Source organism: Suricata suricatta, chromosome 6 (assembly GCF_006229205.1).
Source record: "Suricata suricatta isolate VVHF042 chromosome 6, meerkat_22Aug2017_6uvM2_HiC, whole genome shotgun sequence".
Taxonomy (NCBI): Eukaryota; Metazoa; Chordata; class Mammalia; order Carnivora; family Herpestidae; genus Suricata; species Suricata suricatta.
The window spans coordinates 97860274-97880755 of record NC_043705.1 but is presented as its reverse complement, the minus strand read 5'-3'; the positions used below and the strand labels follow the sequence as shown (position 1 = coordinate 97880755).

The 20482-nt window shown below is 35.9% G+C and overlaps 1 protein-coding gene and 1 pseudogene across 2 annotated transcripts in view; both read right to left on the bottom strand.

Moving 5' to 3' along the window:
- Window positions 1-20482, bottom strand: part of GABRB2 (gamma-aminobutyric acid type A receptor beta2 subunit) — a 238096-nt gene that overhangs the window by 78231 nt on the left and 139383 nt on the right. The window lies entirely within an intron of this gene.
- LOC115294013 overlaps window positions 13838-20482 on the bottom strand; it is a 9104-nt pseudogene continuing 2459 nt past the window's right edge.

Below are 20482 nucleotides of genomic sequence, written 5' to 3'. Positions count from 1 at the left end.
TGCATAGGAGCACATGTACCCCAATGTTCATAACAGCACTTTCAACAATAGCCAAAACAATGAAAGAGCCTAAATGTCCATCACCTGATGAGTAGATCAAGAAGATGTGGTATATATACACAATGGAGTACTACATGGCAATGAGAAAGAATGAAATCTGGCAATTTGTAGGAAAGTGCATGGACCTTGAGGGTGTCATGCTAAGTGAAATAAGTCAGGCAGAGAAGGATAGAAACCATATGTTTGCACTCATAGGTCTAACAGGAAAATAGGAGAAACCTAATGGAGGACCAATGGGAGGGGAAGAGGGAAAGAAAGTTGGGGAGAGAGAGGGATGCAAAACTTGAGAGACTATTGAATGCTGAAAATGAACTGAGGGTTGAAGGGGAAGGGGGAGAGGGGAAAAGAGGTAGTGGGGATGGAGGAGGCACTTATGGGGAAGAGCACTTAAAACCATTATCTTTCATACACTATTCCACTGGTGGAACATATTTTATCAGCCATTGTATACTAATCCTTTCTATTTTCATGATGTGGCATTTCTCTCCCCTTACCTCCCCTTCATCTCTCCAATAGACCCTCTTTGAAATTGAATCTTAGGTATCAAAAGTTTCAGAACTGTCCTTGGCAAAGAAGTTAGGATACTCAAATATTGTGATTCTTTCTCGTTTGTTCTCATCTTTAGTCTCCATACATTCCAGAGGTTTGATGTCTACATTTATTCTACAGTTTCTCCTCCTCTATGGTCCATCTCTTTACTAAGGAGTTTGCAGATGTTTTTAGATCACAAGTCCTTCATTCTCTGAACACCCATGGTACTGCAAGTCTGTGTCACTCACCTGACTCTTTGGTTCCATTTCCTTTTTCATGTTGCCATCTCTAGTTCATTCTTCCCTTCTGAGCCAAGTGCCTTCCTGACATTCCATCTAACCAAGAATGTATACATCACCCCTAAAAACTAATAGCACACTTTACACACTGTATGTTAGCCAATTTGACAATAAATTAAAAAAATAAACTTGAACGTATAGATGTCATCTCGAATTTGACATTTTCAAAACAGATATCTTGATTTTTACAACACTCCTGTTCCTCACATAGTAACTCCACCTCAGTAAATTAAACCTCCATTTTTCTAATTGCTAAGTCATCTTTGACTTCTCCTTCCCTCACTGAACAGTCATTAGCCTATATTGATTGATGGTATTTCCTTCTAAATACATCTAAGATTAATAATTTCTCATAAATTCCACCCTGTCCATGCTATCAAGTTTCTTCTCTACACTATCAGTGAGAGCCTTCAAACAGGCTTCCCAAGGGTCTTTGCACTTACCTTACTTTCTTCCTAGGGATAATCTTTCCTCAATATACATGTGGTCCAAACCTAAACTTAATGGAGGTCTCTGCTCAAATATCACTTCATTGGAATGGCCTTCCATAATCACCATATATAAATTAATACTTAATAAAGAGTGATTCCCTGTAACCTCTACTTCCCTACCTCATGTTATAATCTTTATGACACATACTACTACTTCCAGCATTATATATTTATTCGTTTATTATATGTTCCTTTCAGCATAAGTTCACTTCAAAGGTAATGATATTTTTAACTACTTACCTCCAGTGCTGAGGTCAGTGCTTGGCAAGTAGTGAACACTTAAAAGATTTGTTTACCAGATACAAAAATAAGCTCAAAATGGATGAAAGACCTAAATAATATAGGAAACCATCAAAATCCTATAGGAGAAAACAGGCAGCAACCTCTTTAACCTCAGTCACAGCAAATTTTTATTTGACATGTCTCTAGAGGCAAGGGAAATAAAAGCAAAAATGAACTACTGGGACCTCATCAAAATAAAAAAGTTTGAACAGTAAAGGAAACAACCAACAAAACTAAAAGGCAACCAATGGAATGGGAGAAGATATTTGCAAATGACAAATCAGATAAATGATTAATATTCAAGATCAATAAGGAACTTACCAAATTCAATACCCAAAAAACAAATAATCCAGTGAAGAAATGGGCAGAAGATATGAATGGATACTTTTCCAAAAAAGACACCTAGATGGCAAGCAGACTCATAAAAAGATGCTCGACATCACTTATCATGAGGGAACTACAAATCAAAACCACCTCACACCTGTCAGAATGGCTAACATTAACAACTCAGGCAACAACAGATGTTGGCAAGGATGCAGAGAAAGAGAAAACTTTTGCACTGCTGGCGAGAATGCAATCTGGTGCAGCCACTCTGGAAAACAGTATGGAGATTCCTCAAAAAATTAAGAATAGGACTACCCTATGACCCACCAACTGCACTACTAGGAATTATCCAAAGGATACAGGAGTGCTGATTTGAAGGGGCATATGCACCCCAATGTTTCTAGCAGTGCTATCAACAATAGCCAAATTATGGAAAGAGCTCAAATGTCCATCAATGGATGAATGGATAAAGAAGATGTAGTGTATATATATATCCATCAGTGGATGAATGGATAAAGAAGATGTAGTGTATATGTATGTATATATATATATATATACACACACACACACACACACACACCAGAATACTACTTGGTGATGAAAAAGAATGAAATCTTGCAATTTGCAACAATGTGGATGGAACTAGAGGGTATTATGTTAAAGAGAAATAAGTCAGTCAGAGAAAAACAGGTATCATATTTCACTCATATGTAGAATTTGAGAAACCCAACAGATTAACATAGAGGAAAAGAAGGAAAAATAAGATAAAAGTATATAGAGAGACAAACCATAAAAGACTTAAATACAGAGAACAAACTGAGGTTTATGGAGGTGAGGAGGATAAAGAGGTGGGTTAAGTGGGTAATGGGCATTAAGGAGGGCACTTGTTGTAGTGAGCTCTGGGTGCTATATGTAATAGATGAATCCCTGGATTCTACTCCTGAAGGCAAGACTACACTATTAATTTACTTGAAAATTAAAAAAAAGATTTGCTGAATAGATAAATCAATGAATACTCCTACTGGACAAAGTGTCATATTTTATCTGTCTTACTATCTTTTATGGTATCCAGCTCAGTATAAAACACCCAGAGATTTAGAAACTGATTATTTACTTTTCATATCCTTCATTATTCAGGAAGCTACTTGAATGCATAAGCTGAAATAGTTCTCAGACACTAGCATAAATCCTAGTCCACAATAAGTATCTAATGACTATTTGTCAAACAAATGACTTCAAAACATCAAGAAGGAAGAAATCAAGTTTAACTCTTTAGGAGAGAGGTTACAGATTTCTGGCCAGGGGACTACGTATTGTAGTAAACAAATATTGTGTAAAAATAATTTTATATAAAAATTAGGTATCTTGGTTCTCTTGAGATCTAGCAATGGGGGCTTGTTGTTTCCTCCTGGAAACCATCATCTGGAGTTGAAGTAAGCATGGAGTGGTTCCTGCTTTAGAAACGGCATGTGATATAGCCCCTGCATTGCCTGCTTCACTCATGGATATTGCCCACCTGATTTCATAGCAATTTATCTTTGTGATTCTGCCTTTGCACAAATGACCATCCCTATTTTTCCACAACTAAAAATATAGCTCCTGGAAAAATAATATTATAGGAAGGACAAAGGTGTGGGGTTTTGAGTCAAACAGATTTGATTTCCAGTATTAGTCCCATCAATTTGTGCTGCGGAGTTAGCAGAACTTTTACTCAAATTCTTAAATTTAAAAATTTTTAATGATTATTTATTTTTGAGAGAGAGAGAGAGAGACAGAGTATGAACAGGGGAGAGGGAGAGAGAGGGAGACACAGAGTCTGAAGCAGGCTCCAGGTTCCAAGCTGTTGGTGCAGAGCCACAAACTGTGAGATCATGACATGAGCCAAAGTTGGATGCTTCACTGACTGAGCCATTGAGGCACCCCTTAAATTCTTTAAATCTCAGAATCTAATATTTAAAACAGGTACAACACAAGGTCAATTTAAAGTTTTAATAAGATAATGTCCTTAAATATCTTGGTATTTAAAAATACTTGATGAGTGTTAGCTATGATATCAATATTGATTAGAATAATAATTCTTGTATAACCAGAAAAAAAAACTTGCTATTTTGGCTTGTCATTAGAAAATAGAATCAATTATTGTTTAAGGTTCTATCATTGACCATATTATTCAGTACTGTAATCTCTTGCTGAAGCTTCTGCTTAATATATAGTCAAAATGAAATATCTCCTCAGATAAAAATATGCATCTTTTTTTCTCCATCAAATTTACAGGATTTAGTCATTTAGGTATGCCTGCATTCATCATTAAAAAAGTTAAGCTTATATTTTAAATGTTTATTTATTTTGAGAGAGAAACAGAAGAGAGGAGGGGCAGGGAGAGAGAGAGATGGAGAGAGAGAATCCCAGGAAAGACCTGCACTGAGAGCAGAGAGCCTGATGTGGGGATTGATGCCATGAACCATGAGATCACAGCTGAAGCTGAAATGAGTCAGATGCTTAATTGCCTGAACCACCCAGGCACACCTCCCCATAATTTAATGACGTTTAAACAACTAAAATAATTTATAGAGTATTACAAAGACATATCCTCAAACATCTCTGCAACAGAAATAGAAAATAAAAATGAGAGGAAAGCCTCTTTAAGATGTGATGAACTAATAGAACATAATTAACCTTAGTTTATGCTAATAACAAAGATGATAGTGGTGGAGCAAACTTTCCACATAGCAGATAATTCAGTTGAACTGGCTACAGTGTCAAGAGAGTTCTAGGATAAAGAGAAATTTAATCTCTGTAAGTACCTGTTCTGACTCATAAGGTCCAACATAGGTAAATGTGGGAAATCAAGTCCATATATAAAAAGATGAGAAAGAATGCCTGTAAGTTATAAGTAGTTTAGAACCAGAATAAAAGAAGATATGCAAGAGTTACCTGGGGGTAGAGGTTTAAATCCTTAAACTTTTGGTCTCATCTACTGTTTATGTAAGAATATTTATAGTATTATTGGATTTTATAGGGAATCAGCTGATAGGTAAATTAAATATAAATTTGTAACTAAATGCCCTTACATATGTCAATATCAAGGATATTATCAATATTTTGAATGCTCATAAAAAGAATATAAACTGCTATATACCCCATTTCCTGCAACAAATTTTAATTGCTGCTATAATTATGGTCAATTTCATTGCAGGTGGAAGGCAAATGGGTCATGTGTGATAAATGTTCTGGGAAAACAATTGGGAAAATAATTACTGCACACTTTTAAATGTTTAGAAAGGTAGCCTTAAAATATACAGTAAGGAGATTTCATGTAATTTGAGAAGATTATAAATGAGGAAGGAGGAAAGAAAAAAACAGAGACAAAGGAATAGAAACTATGAGTGGAATGTAGGGCAGCAAGTCAGATTCTTTAAATATAGTTGTGCTGGTGAAAATATTCAAAGCTTTCCCTAAAATAATATTTTGTTGTAACTATTTCTCTTCAAAATACAGCTTTTTCCCCATTGGAAGTCGTAATTGTCAAGCTTTGAAGTTTTGGTCAATAATCATTAAAAAATGTACATAGGCATAAATGTCATGTTTTGAGTTTTGAGTGTCTAGAGTCAAATGTGTATTTGGGTGAACACCCATAGGAATAACTCTGGTAGCCCACTAGCATTATGAAAACCTCAACAGAGGAACAGGGCCTCCATATCTCAAGTTTGGTCTTTAAGGATATTAATCGTGGCTCCTCTTCAGTGATTAGTCATAAGTCTCTGAAGTAAACTTTCATTTTTACAGATAATGTTTACTGAGGAAAAAATGCACATGATATCAATACTGAGAGATTAAACCTGTATCACTGAGAAGAACATATCCTCAGCAATAAATGGAGTTGAAGTCCTTCCACCTGATGATAAATTTTCTATTAGTTCTTTGTTTTTGAAGTCTATAGAAAACAAAACAAAACAAAACAAAATGTGGAGTTGTCAATGCCTCCTAAAAAGAAAGGAACAAGAATTGTTCTGACTTAAGTCCTCTGATAGCAAAGCGTACTTTAAGGTAGAAAGTAATTTATATAATGTTTGAAGATAAATGTTCAACATGTTATTAAATAACTAATTTTAGCTATGTTATGTGTGGTCTAGGAACCCAGGGAGTTCCACAGTTATTTTTCTAATTACAGAAAGCCTTTATTAAATAAAGATATTTGGTAGTGGCACTTTCCTATATGAAGACTGGCTACATTTGCAGATCAGCTCACAATATCTCTTTTAACTCATAACTTGTATGGATAGAGTATTACACTGAATACAAAAGTACTTAACCACCATATATAATGCTATTTAGATTGGAAATCCAGTTAGAATTTCCCTCTTGAGACTGACTTTACCTTGTACCATGGATACAACTATGAATTACTTGCTTCAGGGCAAACAGTCCAGAAAGGGACCCAAAGACTGGCCGAACAGACTCCACAACTAAATGTAGAGAATAAGCCCTACTGGAGAGGGTAGGACAGATGCGGACTCTGTGGGAACCCAGACTACAATGTCCGACCACTGGAGGGAGGGAACCTTGGGTGTAGAGAGGGGCAAAAGGCAGACTAGTAATATCAGGAAACCAATAAAGAGAAGAGAAATCTCCAGGCATTTGGCCTGAGGGGCTGAATTTCATGAGTGCTTACAGATGAGGAGAACAGATGCAAGAGAAATATAGCTCATGTTAAATCTCCTTACAATGTGTGGCCCACTGATAAATACCTAAATACCTTAGATGTGCAGAGCATGACATTCAAGGAACTCATGGCTGCCTTAATGATGAAATTTTGCTAGAGACTAAAAGCAATCTTATCTTGACATTAGCTAAGCCTCAATGATCCAAAACTCTTCTTTAACATGCAAAAATACCTTGGAGACTTGCATTATCTCTATCCCTCCCCCTGAAACTTAAAAGTGTATAATCAGTCTCTGCTCACAATCAAAATGCAACTCTTTATGCCCATGGATTCTTACCCTGTCCTACAATAAAAGCACCTTTTTGCACCAATTAAAAAAACCCTCTTGGGATTCCAATTTAAAATTTTCTACTTTATTTCTTTGAGATTGAAAATTTTGAGAACTGTGAAGACAGTTGTACTAGCATCATGCCTTTGCAAAATTTATTTAATCTTTTGGAAGCTATGTTTCCTCATCTGTAAAATGGAGGAATAATTACAGCTAATAGGAGGTTGTTGTGTGGATTAAGTAAGCTAAATCATGCAACTAGGTAACACGTAGTGATTGTTCAATAACAGTAATGTTATTAATCAACATGAGAATGAAAGTAGTTTATCTTAATAATTATACTGAAATATGAACTTCATGAGGGAAGAAGTCATTATTTCTACATTAACCTTAATTTCCTATAATACCTATAATTAAAGATAGTCCCAATGAACTGGCTCTAGCCCTTAAAACAAGTTAATAGAAAGACTTATTTGGATTGAGGTCATGTGATATTTTTACAGTTCCAGGGGCAAATACATGCTTTCACCAACTGGTACCATTTCTGGTTGTAAGCTAATAGCAATCATGGTGATGTGTTACCTACTATGCGCAAGTGGAAAAAGAGTTATGACAGTTTTTGAGACTGAGTAAAAGAAATTTCCCTAAACTAGTCCTATTTTCTAAAAATAAAACTTGATATAAATTGATTACAATGACTCTGAAAGGTAGAGCCATTAAGGATAAAATACCACAAACTTGTAAGTCTCATTAACATAATATGTAGTACATGTGAAAAGCACATATTTAAAGTTTAAAGTAACACTGAGAACTATTAAGCAGAATCAGTCATAGTTTAATTCAAGCCAGAGTGTTTGACAGAATTTTGAACATAAGGTGTGGAGCGATCTACTCCCACAGGTCACAGGACAGCTATTTGAATGGTCTCATTTTAAAAATAAAACAGTCTAGAGAAGTGACTTTCTAAAGTCATTTGGCTATCCTAGAGATTTAATCTCTTCATTCTCATTATTCATCAGTAAACTATACTCTCTTACTTTCTGATTTAAACTACATCAAGAATAACATTATTATTATTTTAAATTAAACATATAAAACATATTTTCAATCTTTCACAAGACGTGTACCTACCTGGCCATCTTTATGTAGTCGCTACGCATATAGAGACTGAGTAAAACAGAAAGGTGAGGTCTCCAGAAGCTGGTGCTCAGTGAAAGAGAGAGTTATTTAAAACCCATTACAGTTGTCTAAGCAATATAATACACATGTTCACTGAAGCTAAACACCAACAAAACCAAAAGCAAAACAAAAATGGTGGACAGCACAGGCCTTGATACTCATTTCCATGCTGTGAAACTTGAAAAGAGCTGCAAACATATGTCCTTAATGGTCCCAGAATAATCAGTACTGCAGGGTTTGTGTTGTGTGTGTGTGTGTGTGTGTGTGTGTGTGTGTGTGTGTGTGTGTGTGTCTTTGAATGTTCTGGGTTTTAAAGACTTTGCATTTCCCCCCACCACCACCTCCCCAAGACATGAGCTTGTATTTGTAAACACTACAAATATTTGAAATACTCATACACCAATTGAAGGGCAATATACCCACAAGATTATCTCTTATGAAATATTGCAATAAAACATTCTCAAATTTCATTCCATTCCTATTACCTTGGTTTTAGCCTTCTAGGTGTTAAGTATTTTGGATGATGAGTCATCACTCTCTGATCATAGAGATTATTTTCATACATTATTTCTAGTATCCACTGCCCATCACTTCCAATTATCACCTCTCCCTGACTCAATATGTACTATTAGCATTTCCTTCCTTTGGTTGAAATAAAGCTTAAGGTTTAATAAATGTCTGACTGTATGTGCTGCTCCTAGGAGGAGTATCTTCTTAAAATCATTACAAGTTGTTTGTGCCACAATGTGAAAGTGCTGAATGCATTCTTTCCAGAGAGCAAATATGAAAAATTACTGAAAAAAGCATGAAGGAGGAAAGGGGCAAGGTGCAAATGAGAGGCAAAGGATGCTAATAACTATAGTAATAAATAAAAAATACTGAGAGCTCAATACTTCCTAACTCTATGGAGTTGATTTCATTTAATTACCTTATAAATGACTTTCCTGTCCCTAAAATTTTTTGCTTGGGGCTCTACGTCTATAAAATCTTAAGTTTGTATCTAGAAGTTTATTTTTATTTATTTATTATTGAAGTATAATTGATACATAATGTTGTATTAGTTTCTGGCATACAACATATTCTGTATATTGCTCAATGCTTAACAAGATAAAGCATCCCAAGTTACCTGTATCCCAAGATACAGGTGTTCTGATAACCACACATTATCAAACATACCCTCTGAAATAGAGTCCATTATTAATTAGAATCTGGTCTGCCTTATTCTGCAACTCTACAATAAAACAAAAAAATAAGCAAAAAACTTTTTTCCACAAAATTTTGCCTCTTCAGGAACTTAACTTACCATTTAGAATATAAGCTATTACCTGGGCAATAGAAAGCAACTTTATTGTTTTATGAAACACCTTCACTGTAGCTTACCAAAATTCTGGACTTCATAAATTCCTTTCTCTTTCTTTTTCTTAATGACATGCTCAAATGTTCTTCAGATTCTCCTTAGAATTCAGGTGTACCAGCTTTTTACCAATTGCATTTGCAAATAACTTCTGACTTTGGGAGTTAAGAACTGAGCTGCATTGCGACTGTCTGTCGGGGGGAATTAGCTTCCTGTGCAAAGTTTCAAGAGCAATGCTGAGTCAGTAACCTTTCTCTTTGGGACATGCAATGCTCTTGTGAACAAGGAATCTGACTTTTGAAAATTAGAAAACAGAGTGGCTAGAGATGAATTAAATCAAGCTTTAGGTAAAGCAGAAACTGTTGACAACACAATGCTATAAACCCAAGGGTGATCACATACTGATCACATGGAACCAGAATGAGAAACTATAATAAGGTGGAGATAAAATAGCTGTGTGTTGATACAACACGATGTGACAAGAGATCAATTGTTCTCATGATTTTATGAGAGGAAAAATAAATGGGCTTTATCGAGTGTAAGGGTGAGTAAAAGGGTGAGTCAGAGGAAAGACAGAAAAATTCCATGGCTCTAAAGTAAACAGATCTTTACCTGACTTCAAAAGTTCTACCACAGTACTTCAGAACAAGAGAAGATGTTGAGAGACAAATGCTGGTACCTAAATGGCAGATTTAGGGGGACCTTCAATCCTGCCAGTACGTACTCTTATTTTCCTCTTAACTTTTTCAGTAAAGGAAATGTGGGTATTGGAATCAGGCAATGCAGATTTCAAATCCCAGCATTTGCATTTACCAAATTGGGTGACCTTGGGTGATCACTTAAATTTTGAAAGCCTCGGTTTCCACAACTGCCCAATGGAGATCACATTATTCACTGTTGGGACTACTGTCAATGTGTCAAGCACTAAGTATAGCTCCTTGGATGTATGATGTTCTCAATAAATTGAAGCCACCACCACCAACAGTACTACCACAATATCCTCATAAAGAATTAGGATGAAGAAATGGATATTAAGTGAATTAGTGTAGTGTCCTCCTCTGAACATAACACAAGAGAGAGACCCACGGTAGGGCACCAGGGAGTGAAAGGGAGAGTCTACAGGTGATCTGGATGAATGATCTATTTATTATATTCAGATATGATTGACTGGTTGAGGTCTTAGGATAAGGCTGCATCCCTGTGGAAGAAGATAGGTTTTATTTTGAAGGGGGTGAGTAGTTATTCAATGTTCTCTTTACAAAAGATGGAAAACAATATGTCCTCTGACACTTGGAGGCTGGTCAGGAAGCAGGTAAAGTGATACCCAGTAGAAGTCTCCAAGCTGACCATGAAATAAGAAAATATACTGAAGTGGTTAGAGCATGAGCTTTGGAGTAGTCAAACTCAGATTCAAGACCAGTCTGACATTTTTTAGCTTTGCAAGTTAGGCCAAAAATTACCTCCATTTTCTTTTCTATTAAGTGAGAATGATATCTATTTCACAAATCTGGTATATGGATCAACTAAGGTAATATTTATAAATACACATTATAGTATTAGATATGCAATATATTTTAATATACTTTAATCCCTTTAATATTATTAATAAAATATATTATCTGTCTACCTGTTAGTCTTCCTGTTCATTTGCCTTTTGTGAAGAGCAGCTTAGTCAATTTAATCTCAGCCTTGCTATGGAGATTTTAAAAAGTATTTCTTTTGTCTATTCTTGACCCCTGACACTGAAAAGATGGGGCAGAGAAGGGGGAGAAGGATGGAAAAGAAACTTCAAATGGCAGATGAAAACAAATACCAGGGCTGCTGGCTCAGATCCCCTCCAACTCAGGAAGAGCTCTGTCCTCTGTAGCTAGCCTGGAAAAGCTGGAGAGTACGTAGTTATGGGATAAGGAAGTATTTCATCAGAGACTTTTCCAAAATGACTTACTCGGACTGAGGGCATAGAAAATTGAAAGTCCCTATCTCCTAGCAGAGCACAAATCCATTTATCTCTGTTGAGTCTACTGATCATAGTTTGAACTCTCACAATCCTCTATCTGGATCATAGCCTTTAGTCTTGTGAGTGAATGATTCTATATCAATAATACTTCTGCTTATTCTCACCCACTCTTTTTCCTTGATGGGCAAATGAATGTTGTCCTTTTATTCAACTCTTACTCCTTCCTAGAGTCATTGTCATATGACTTGTCTCTCAAGGACCTAAATCCTACTCATTGGTTCTGAATCTTCCAGCTTACATGACATATTGTTTCTGTCTCTTATACAATGGTAGCTCTATGGCTCAATTCTAAATCACTGTTCACACTTACCCTACAATCTAGTCATAAAGGACTATTCTTTACTGTGACATACCAAGGTTCCATTTTCCACTCAAGGAGCTTTGTGGATACCCAGAGCCTTCAACTCATGCCATGCATCCCCTTGTGCCAGTCTGTTGGCAACCTCTCCTCAGGAAAGACTGCCAAGAATCCAACGAACAGCCTCTGTTCAGCCTTCAAAGAGAACTCTGGATGGACATCAAAAGAACTAGGTTTTAAAGACTTAATTTTTTTTTTTAGAGAGAGAGTGCATGAGCCAGGGAGAGAGGAAGAGAGAGAGACAAAGAGAGAGAGAGAGAGAGAGAGAGAGAGAGAGAGAGAATCTTAAGCAGGCTCTACACTCAGTGCAGAGCCTGATGTGGGGCTCAATCCCACAACTCTGGGATCATGACCTAGGCTGAAGTCAAGAGTATAATGCTCAACCGACTGAGCCACCCAGGTGTCCCAGACTGAATTGATTCTCCTTCATTTTTCTATTCAAGTGTTTTCCCCCACTTTTTCTTATTTTTGTTTACTTCTAGAAAATTCTTACTATTTTTTTGTTTTGTTTTAATGCTCTCTACTCTTTTTTTTGAATGTTTATTTATTTTGAGGAAGAGAGAGACACAGAGAGAGGATGCATGCAAGTAAGTGAGGGGCAGAGAGAGAAGATGAGAGAATTCCAAGAAGGCATGGATCCTAAGGTGGGACTCAATTCCATGAATATGAGACCATGACCTGAGCTGAAGCCAAGAGTTGAATGCTTAACTGACTGAGCCAAGGTGCCCCAGCTCTACCCTTTTAAGACATTTTTCAGTGTACCATACAGTGCTGTTAATTAGAGGCACAATGTTGCACAGCAGATTTCTAGAACTCATTCATCTTCCAAAACTAAAACATTTTATCTGTTAAAAACCAACTACCCATTTTTTCAAACCCACAGCCTCCGACAACCACAATTCTACTCTATGCTTCTATTCAACTATTGTAGATACCTTGTAGAAGTGGAATCATATAGTACCTGTCCTTCTGTGTTTACTTACTATGGACCTTTCCAAACATATAAAACAGTTTAAATAGCAGTCAGAGTCCCATTACCCTACTTTAAGGTCATCACTTAACATTCCACCTATGTTGATCTGTTACCGTACTGTCCAGTACAATAATGTCTGTGCTTGTTAACTCATTAGATAACATACAGAGAATCAGATACCCATGTACACTAGTCACATTTCAAGGCCACAACAGCCACATGTGGCAGGTGACTATCATCCTGGACAATATAACTCTACAAAACAGTTGAACACTTCCATCATCACAGAATGTTTTATTGGACAGTGCTAACCTATATCCAACCCTCACCATAGAGTATTTTGAAACAAATACCATGTCATGTAAACATAACACCAATATATTTGCAATATGTTATAATGTTATAAAAATATATTGTAATAATATATAATAACATCAAATATGGGGTCAGTGTTAAAATTTCCCCATTATAATAATGTTTCTTAACCTGGGGTACACAGGAGCCTTCAAGGGCTTAGCAAAGCTCTTAGGTCAGAAACAACAATTTGTTAAGGATATTCATGCCATTTTCTGAAGAGATGATTATGGTAGCAGTTCTAAAATTCTGATAAGGGTCAGTTTCTCCAAATTCAAGAAACACTCTCTTAGAAAAATGTGTGGTCAGCTAGATAAACAGAGATGATGTAGTTTAATTGTTAACATGGCTATAAAGCTAACCTTATAAAAGTGAAATAAAGACTATATCCTTAGAGACATCTTTTTTCTATACATCCTTTTTTTTGTCATAGCACAACTTATATATTTCAAGCATAAAAATGTTAGGACCATTTGCAGTATCTTAAGATAAAATGCCTTTGTATGGGAGCTCCCTTACCAGTACTTTGAGCTCTACAGCTGTATCTAGAAAATTTGCTAGAGGGGAAAGTGAAGACTGCTAAAAATGAGTAAAGGTGGGATGGCCTGTGGTTTTCCTTTTTGATTAATTACTGTAACACTGTCCTTCAGGAGGCTGAGGGGGTTTCATGTTTCTTTAGACGTCATTAGGCACAAGAGCTCTTACAGGACGGCTTGGATGCTATATGAATTCCGCCACTTGCTAGCAATGATATGTCTCTTGGTCCCTCCACTTAGTTAGAACTATTAACTCCATTCATATTAATTTTTGTTACAAATATTACAAAGGGAGTTGCTTCTGGGTATTCAGATCCAATTCTATTTTAAGACTGGATATTCGGTTTTCACAAATTGTTCTTGGAGGCCCAATTCTCATCCCTGCTCATCTTGTAAGTGTCATGTCTTCACCGTTTTATAGATCCAAGCTAATGGTGCTATTTCCTACTCCTTTCTGGCCTTCCTCCAGTTCTTATAATCATCAAAAATTATGAGGAACTTTTACTCCTGACCCCATGGTGGCTGTCCTCTTCTTGTGTCACTGTCAAAGGCCCTACTTCTTATTATTTTTAAGTATAAAATATATATGGGTGACTGGAATTTTCACCTGCCATTTGGTAGTATAGAATTAGGTATGGAATAGAAGAGAACATTTTTCTCTGTTTGCCTATGGTATAATTAAGACTTCTTAGAAAAGTGGAGAGTTTCCCCTAGACTTCTCTTGTGGCAACCATAAGTGTTCATCTCCATTCATTTATTCATCCATTCATTCACTCATTCATCCAATACCTATTTACTAATAGAGTCAGCCATGTGCCAATGATATAGATTCACAATTTTGATATGGTTAAGAGATGATCTCAGTTCTAAACGAACCCCTACCTGGAATGTAACTTTGGCTCTGAGAACAGTTAGCTTTACTGAGGTTAACTGTGCCAAGGTCCAGGGATATCTGGAGGGTAGAGAGTTCTCTTAATTCAACACCAAACAGTTATACAATAATTACCACAAGGCAGTCCTTATACTGGGTAATCATGACAGATGCAATCCTTTCCCCACAGAGATTATATTCTCCATTTGTGTTCCACTCAATATCCTTATTCTGAGAGTTAAGGAGAAAATTGTCTCTTGATGTACACTGTTTGGGGCACTAAGTAAGAGACGGTGAGATTATATGGTTTTACATTTGCTGTGACTTCTTCCTTCATCCTCCAAGTTGTATTCCTGATTTTCTACTCCCAAAATGATATTTAACATGTTGCCCCTTTGCACACTTTTCCCCAGGACCACTGTCTAAACACCCATGAAGTCAATTACAGAATGAGCAGTCTCTCTGTTGAGCATCTGTAAACTTTTCCAGAAAGTTCAAGGTCTCAGATTTCCTGTAGTCTTTCTTAAGCTAAGAGTCCCCACACAAAAAGCTGAGATAAACATTTTTTTCTACTCCAGATGCAAATATCTGTCAACTATATCTTTACACACTTCACCCATACTTCCAATTGAATTCTAGTACATCAATAATTTCTGAAGTCTTTAATGAAAAATCTTTCATGAACATCTCTCTGTAAATACATATTCCAGCAACTTTTGTATCATTTCTTTCTCAGTAGTGATGATGTGGAGAGAGCCTCTCATTTAGAAAATTCTTTATGAAACAAACAGAAACAGTCTTGGTTATCGATGCTTGAAATACTTATTTTACATTTTCTTTGGTATTTCAAGGTTGTTTCCTTCTTAGGTACAGAGAAAAGAGTCTTGGTGCCAAAATAGAAAGTAGGGAAATTGATCTTAGCTTGTTAGCATTCAGTAGTTTAAGAACACTTATGCTCATAAAATCTGAAAGCAAAATTATTTTATTTTATTAAGTCAACAACTACACACTGATTGTTTGCTCTGTACAATGCTCTGTGCTAACTGCTAAATACTGAATATTGAGTGACATAAACATGGTCCCTGCCCTAGTGGAGAATAATGGCGAAACAGTTACTAAATCAACACCAAAGTACATATATCACTATGTGTTGTAAGAAGAGCTAAAAGTATTTCGTACTAAAAGCCTTAAATAATAAGGGCTTAGTTAATTTGATTGGTGAGGGAAAACTTCTTTTAAAAAAGTGACATTTAAGCTATGTGGTTAGGGATCAGCCAGGTGAAGCTGTGAGGGTTGGCTATGGAAGTACATCCCAGAAGGAGAAAAAAAAAGCATTTGCAAAAACAGTAAGGAGAAAATGAGTCAGCCAGTTTAAAGAGCAGGACAAGAAGAAAGGGAGAACATGCAACAATTAGAGACTCTATTTTTCAATTAGAAGTGTCCTTACTGTCAAATCTAGGATGAGCTTGGAGCATATTTCTATTTTATGGATTTTCAAATAACATCAGATTTTTCTCTTGTATATACTTAATTCTTCAATATTATCTTCCAATAAAGGCAGGTGAGGGGCGCCTGAGTGGCTCAGTCAGTTGAACAGGTCATGATCTCCCAGTTCATGGGTTCAAACCCCATATCGGGCTCTGTGCTGACAGCTAGCTCAGAGCCTGGGGACTGCTTTGGATTCTGTATCTCACTCTCTGACCCTTCTCTGCTCACACTGTCTCTCTATCTCAAAAATAAATAAAGCATTAGAAAAAAAAATTTTTAAGGCAGGCGAGTCTAAAGACACTGCGTGCAAAAACCCACTTTAAAAATATAAGTCCACTGCTGTACTGATACTTCTATTGCTACATTTAAAAAATTTTGATATGTTTTAGACATGTTACTCCAATGTTGTCTTTGCAGTTGTTATGAGGTGGGAGAGTAGAATTATCACCCTAGAAAGATCCAAATCTGTGTTTTATGCTGGAGTCTGGGATTGACTTTTGTGTGGCCTTTGACAACTTGTTTAAAAATTCTGTGCCTCAGTTCCCCTGTCTATATATCCAGAATAATAAAGTTAACCTTGGGGAAGTGAGCAGATGGCTGGGATAATTAAAAGTGTTAAATCTGAAATTATCTTAGAAAATACGAAGTGCTCCACAAATGTTCCCTATGTCATTTTGATTTAATTTTTTATTTTTGGAGTGGAGTTGTGAGGAGGTGTGTGATCTGTGCAGTGGCGAGACAGTGGGCTCCAAAATCAAAATGCCAGTGTCCAAATTGTCTCCCTCACTTCTGCCTGTGCCAGTTTCCGTACACGATTTATCTTGTTTACACCTCTGTTTCCTTACCCAGAACATGAGGATCAAGTGAGAGAGTCAAGTAAAGCATCTAGAATGGTGGCGGTCACATAATAAGCTTTTAACAGCTGTGACCTAGTGTGTGTGTGTGTGTGTGTGTGTGTGTGTGTTGGGACATAATGTGAGGAAACATATATTCAGAAGTTGAGTGGATCCCTGGATTTCACTGGACATTTGGAGCACTCCCAGCTCGAGCTGTTCTCCCTCCGTGTCCAGATAATTCTTCTAAAATAACCACTAGAAAAAATAAAATCTGCGGTTTGATGTAATGGACCTACCCAATCATTATTTTCACCCATGTGAGGTTTGTACTTAACCTAAGTGGCCCTCATAGATTTATTTAAGCTTGTGATCTCTGTTAACATTTTAAAAAGTGACATGATTCTGCCCCTAAAATCTCACAGCCTAAAGGACTTGGTTATGATTTAATGCCACAGTAAAAGCTTAAATAGTTTTTAGTATTATATAACTATCTCTCTAGTAAAGACAGGAAACTAAAATATGAAGTTTGGCACCCCAATACACAGATTTTTGCAAAATCTGGACTGTCACCTCCTTCCATTCCTCTTATTGAGAATATACAGGACTATTTTTTATACATTTTGGGAAGCTGACCAACACTTAGAATTCTGCCAAAGAATTTAAGAAGCTTATTTGTTATGAAAATATAGGGTTATACCACTATATTTAAAGAATATATAAGACTATATAAGAACATATTTATTATCCTGAGGTAGCAGAATATCATAAACAGAAAACAACACCCAAAGGCAAGATAGTAAAAGAGCAGTTGAGTAGATCACATAAAAAAGTTCAACTTCTCTATGGTGCAATTTACCATATAAAAAAACAAATGTGAGATGAGAGAGTCTTTATAAATGTGAAACAAAGGGTTATCCTTTCCCAAATATGAAAAATAAAACATTTAAAAAAGTTAGCTTAATACTCATCAAAATTGGTAGAAGAAAACCATCCCATCAATATCTTATAAATATTTGAAGAGATGCAAATTGACTAATGGTCATAGAAAATGTAGGTTAATTAGAGAAAACAGTCTTTACCAATCAGACTACAAAAAATGTTAAATATTGATAAAATATACTGTCTACAGTTTATTTATAAATATTTTAAATGGAACTATCCCTTTCAACCAACATTTCCAGTTCTACTAATCCAATATGCTACAGTATACAGGAGTGCAAAGACAGGTAAACTGTGCTTTTCATTGCTCTCACTATATATAATAGTGAAAACTCAGGAAGACATAAAGGTTCATCATTAGGGTAATGGTTCAACAATTTATGGCACATCCATATGATGCAATAATAGGCAAGTGTTGAAAGAAAACTGATTGATATCCATTAGCATTGACACTGAAGGACACTCATGATGCATACAGTCCTGAGGGAGTGGTCACAAAACAGTATTCAGAGAAAAAAAGTTCTAGAGGGGCTACCCAATCTATTAATGCTGGTTAATCTGGAGTGTAGGAGGGATGATAAAGGAATTTTATACTTAGCATATTTATATATAGCAATCAAATTCAAATGGGATACTTGTAATTAAAGTAAATGAAATGTCTATTTTCTAATCCTGTGGCATTCCCTAACTGAGCCTGCCATGCTCCCTCTGTCCTTAGCTCTGTGAATTACTGACAATTTGCAGATGGATACACATAGCAGTATATGTTGATCATTTTGGAGTTGTTGGTATGACAGGTTTATTTATCCCAACATGGGGCTTCCTGTGTCCTGACAGTTGCTCACCTGAGATAGGTGAAGTACTAATACCACCAAATCTCCTGGGAATCTGAGAGGCTACATTCACTCAGAGCATTCCCCAGCCTGATGTGTCCTACTTCACGCTGTTGAAAATGTATCCTTTGAAGTTATCAGAGTGAACTGAAACTTTTCTATTACCTCAAACTATTATCTTTGTCAAACCAATCCTTTGAACGATTTCATAGAATCAAAGAGAATATGTGCTATAAAATCATTGGTACAAATTAGTTGTATGAAGACTGTAGATTATCTTTACCACACAAAATCTATATATAACCTAATGCCAATAACTACCCATATTTCTTTTATATTTTTTACTGAAATAGGTAATTAACCCTGTGAAATAGATATGAGCAACCCCATCTTTCATGTCAACTATTTTTTTTAGGAAAGAACTACATAGCTAAAAATACTTAAAAAGTCTAAAATCAAATGAGACATTATTTAAGAAACTGGTAGTTTAAATAAATAAATTACTAAAGACTAACACACCTAGAGATTTTCAAATGCCATTTTTAAGTGAACCATACATAGTTAAATCTAGGTAAATAATAATACATAAATCCCAACAGCCTTAAGGATTTAATTTCAACTCAACCTCATAAAACTGGCACAGAGAGCCAAGAGAAGGTTTTGAAAGACAAAGTTCAAAGTGTAGGTTTGGCATATCACAGACAACTAAACTACAATTTGTGATTAGAAGCTAAATATATACACCTTTCATTTTCAAGTTGCTCTTATTCCACTAGGAGCAAAAATGCTGGCCATAATTCTAAGAATTCATGAAAGGACTTGCAATAGTGGGAAATTTTGTTTCAAGACATATGCCTTGAAAGTGATTTTATTAGGTGCTTGAAGTATCTATAGATGTCATGTAGATGAGTTACCCATCCTTTGAGCCCAACTTGTAAAAAAGCATTTCAGAAAGATTCAGTAGAAAAGATTTTCAAGATCTCATTCATCAAAGATGTCAATAGAAGGCTTTAAAAATCTATCTGTTGATATACTGAGAGATATCGTTTACTCACAATGATGGCTTTTTATTATGTAAGCCACATTTTTATTGGCATGTATTTTTTATTAGTTTTAACTCTATATGAGATATACTGGCCATTATGCATTTAATAACTCTTATGCAACATCTTCCATAATATCTGATAATGTTTAGATTTTATTTTATTTATTTTTCTACATTTATTATTTTTATTAGTTTATATATTTATTTTTTAAGTAGTTTATTGTCAAATTAGTTTCCATACAACACCCAATGCTCTTCCCCACAAGTGCCCTCCTCCATCACCACCACCTCTTCCCCCCCTTCCCTTCAACCCTCAGTTCATTTTCAGTATTCAATAGTCTCTCAAGTTTTGCATCCCTCTCTCTCCCCAACTCTCTTTACCTCTTCCCCTCCCCCTGGTTCTCCATTAAGTCTCTCCTGTTCTCCTGTTAGACCTATGAGTGCAAACATATGGTATCTGTACTTCTCTGCCTGACTTATTTCGCTTAGCATGACAACCTCGAGGTCCATCCACTTTCCTACAAATTGCCAGATTTCATTCTTTCTCATTGCCATGTAATACTCCATTGTATATATATAATTACAGGATCTCTCCATCAGGAAGAGCTAACAATTATAAATATCTATGTGCCAAATTTAGAAGCACCCAAATACATAAAATAATCACAGACAGAAACAATCTTATTGATAAGAATGTGCTAATTGCAGGGAACTTTAATAC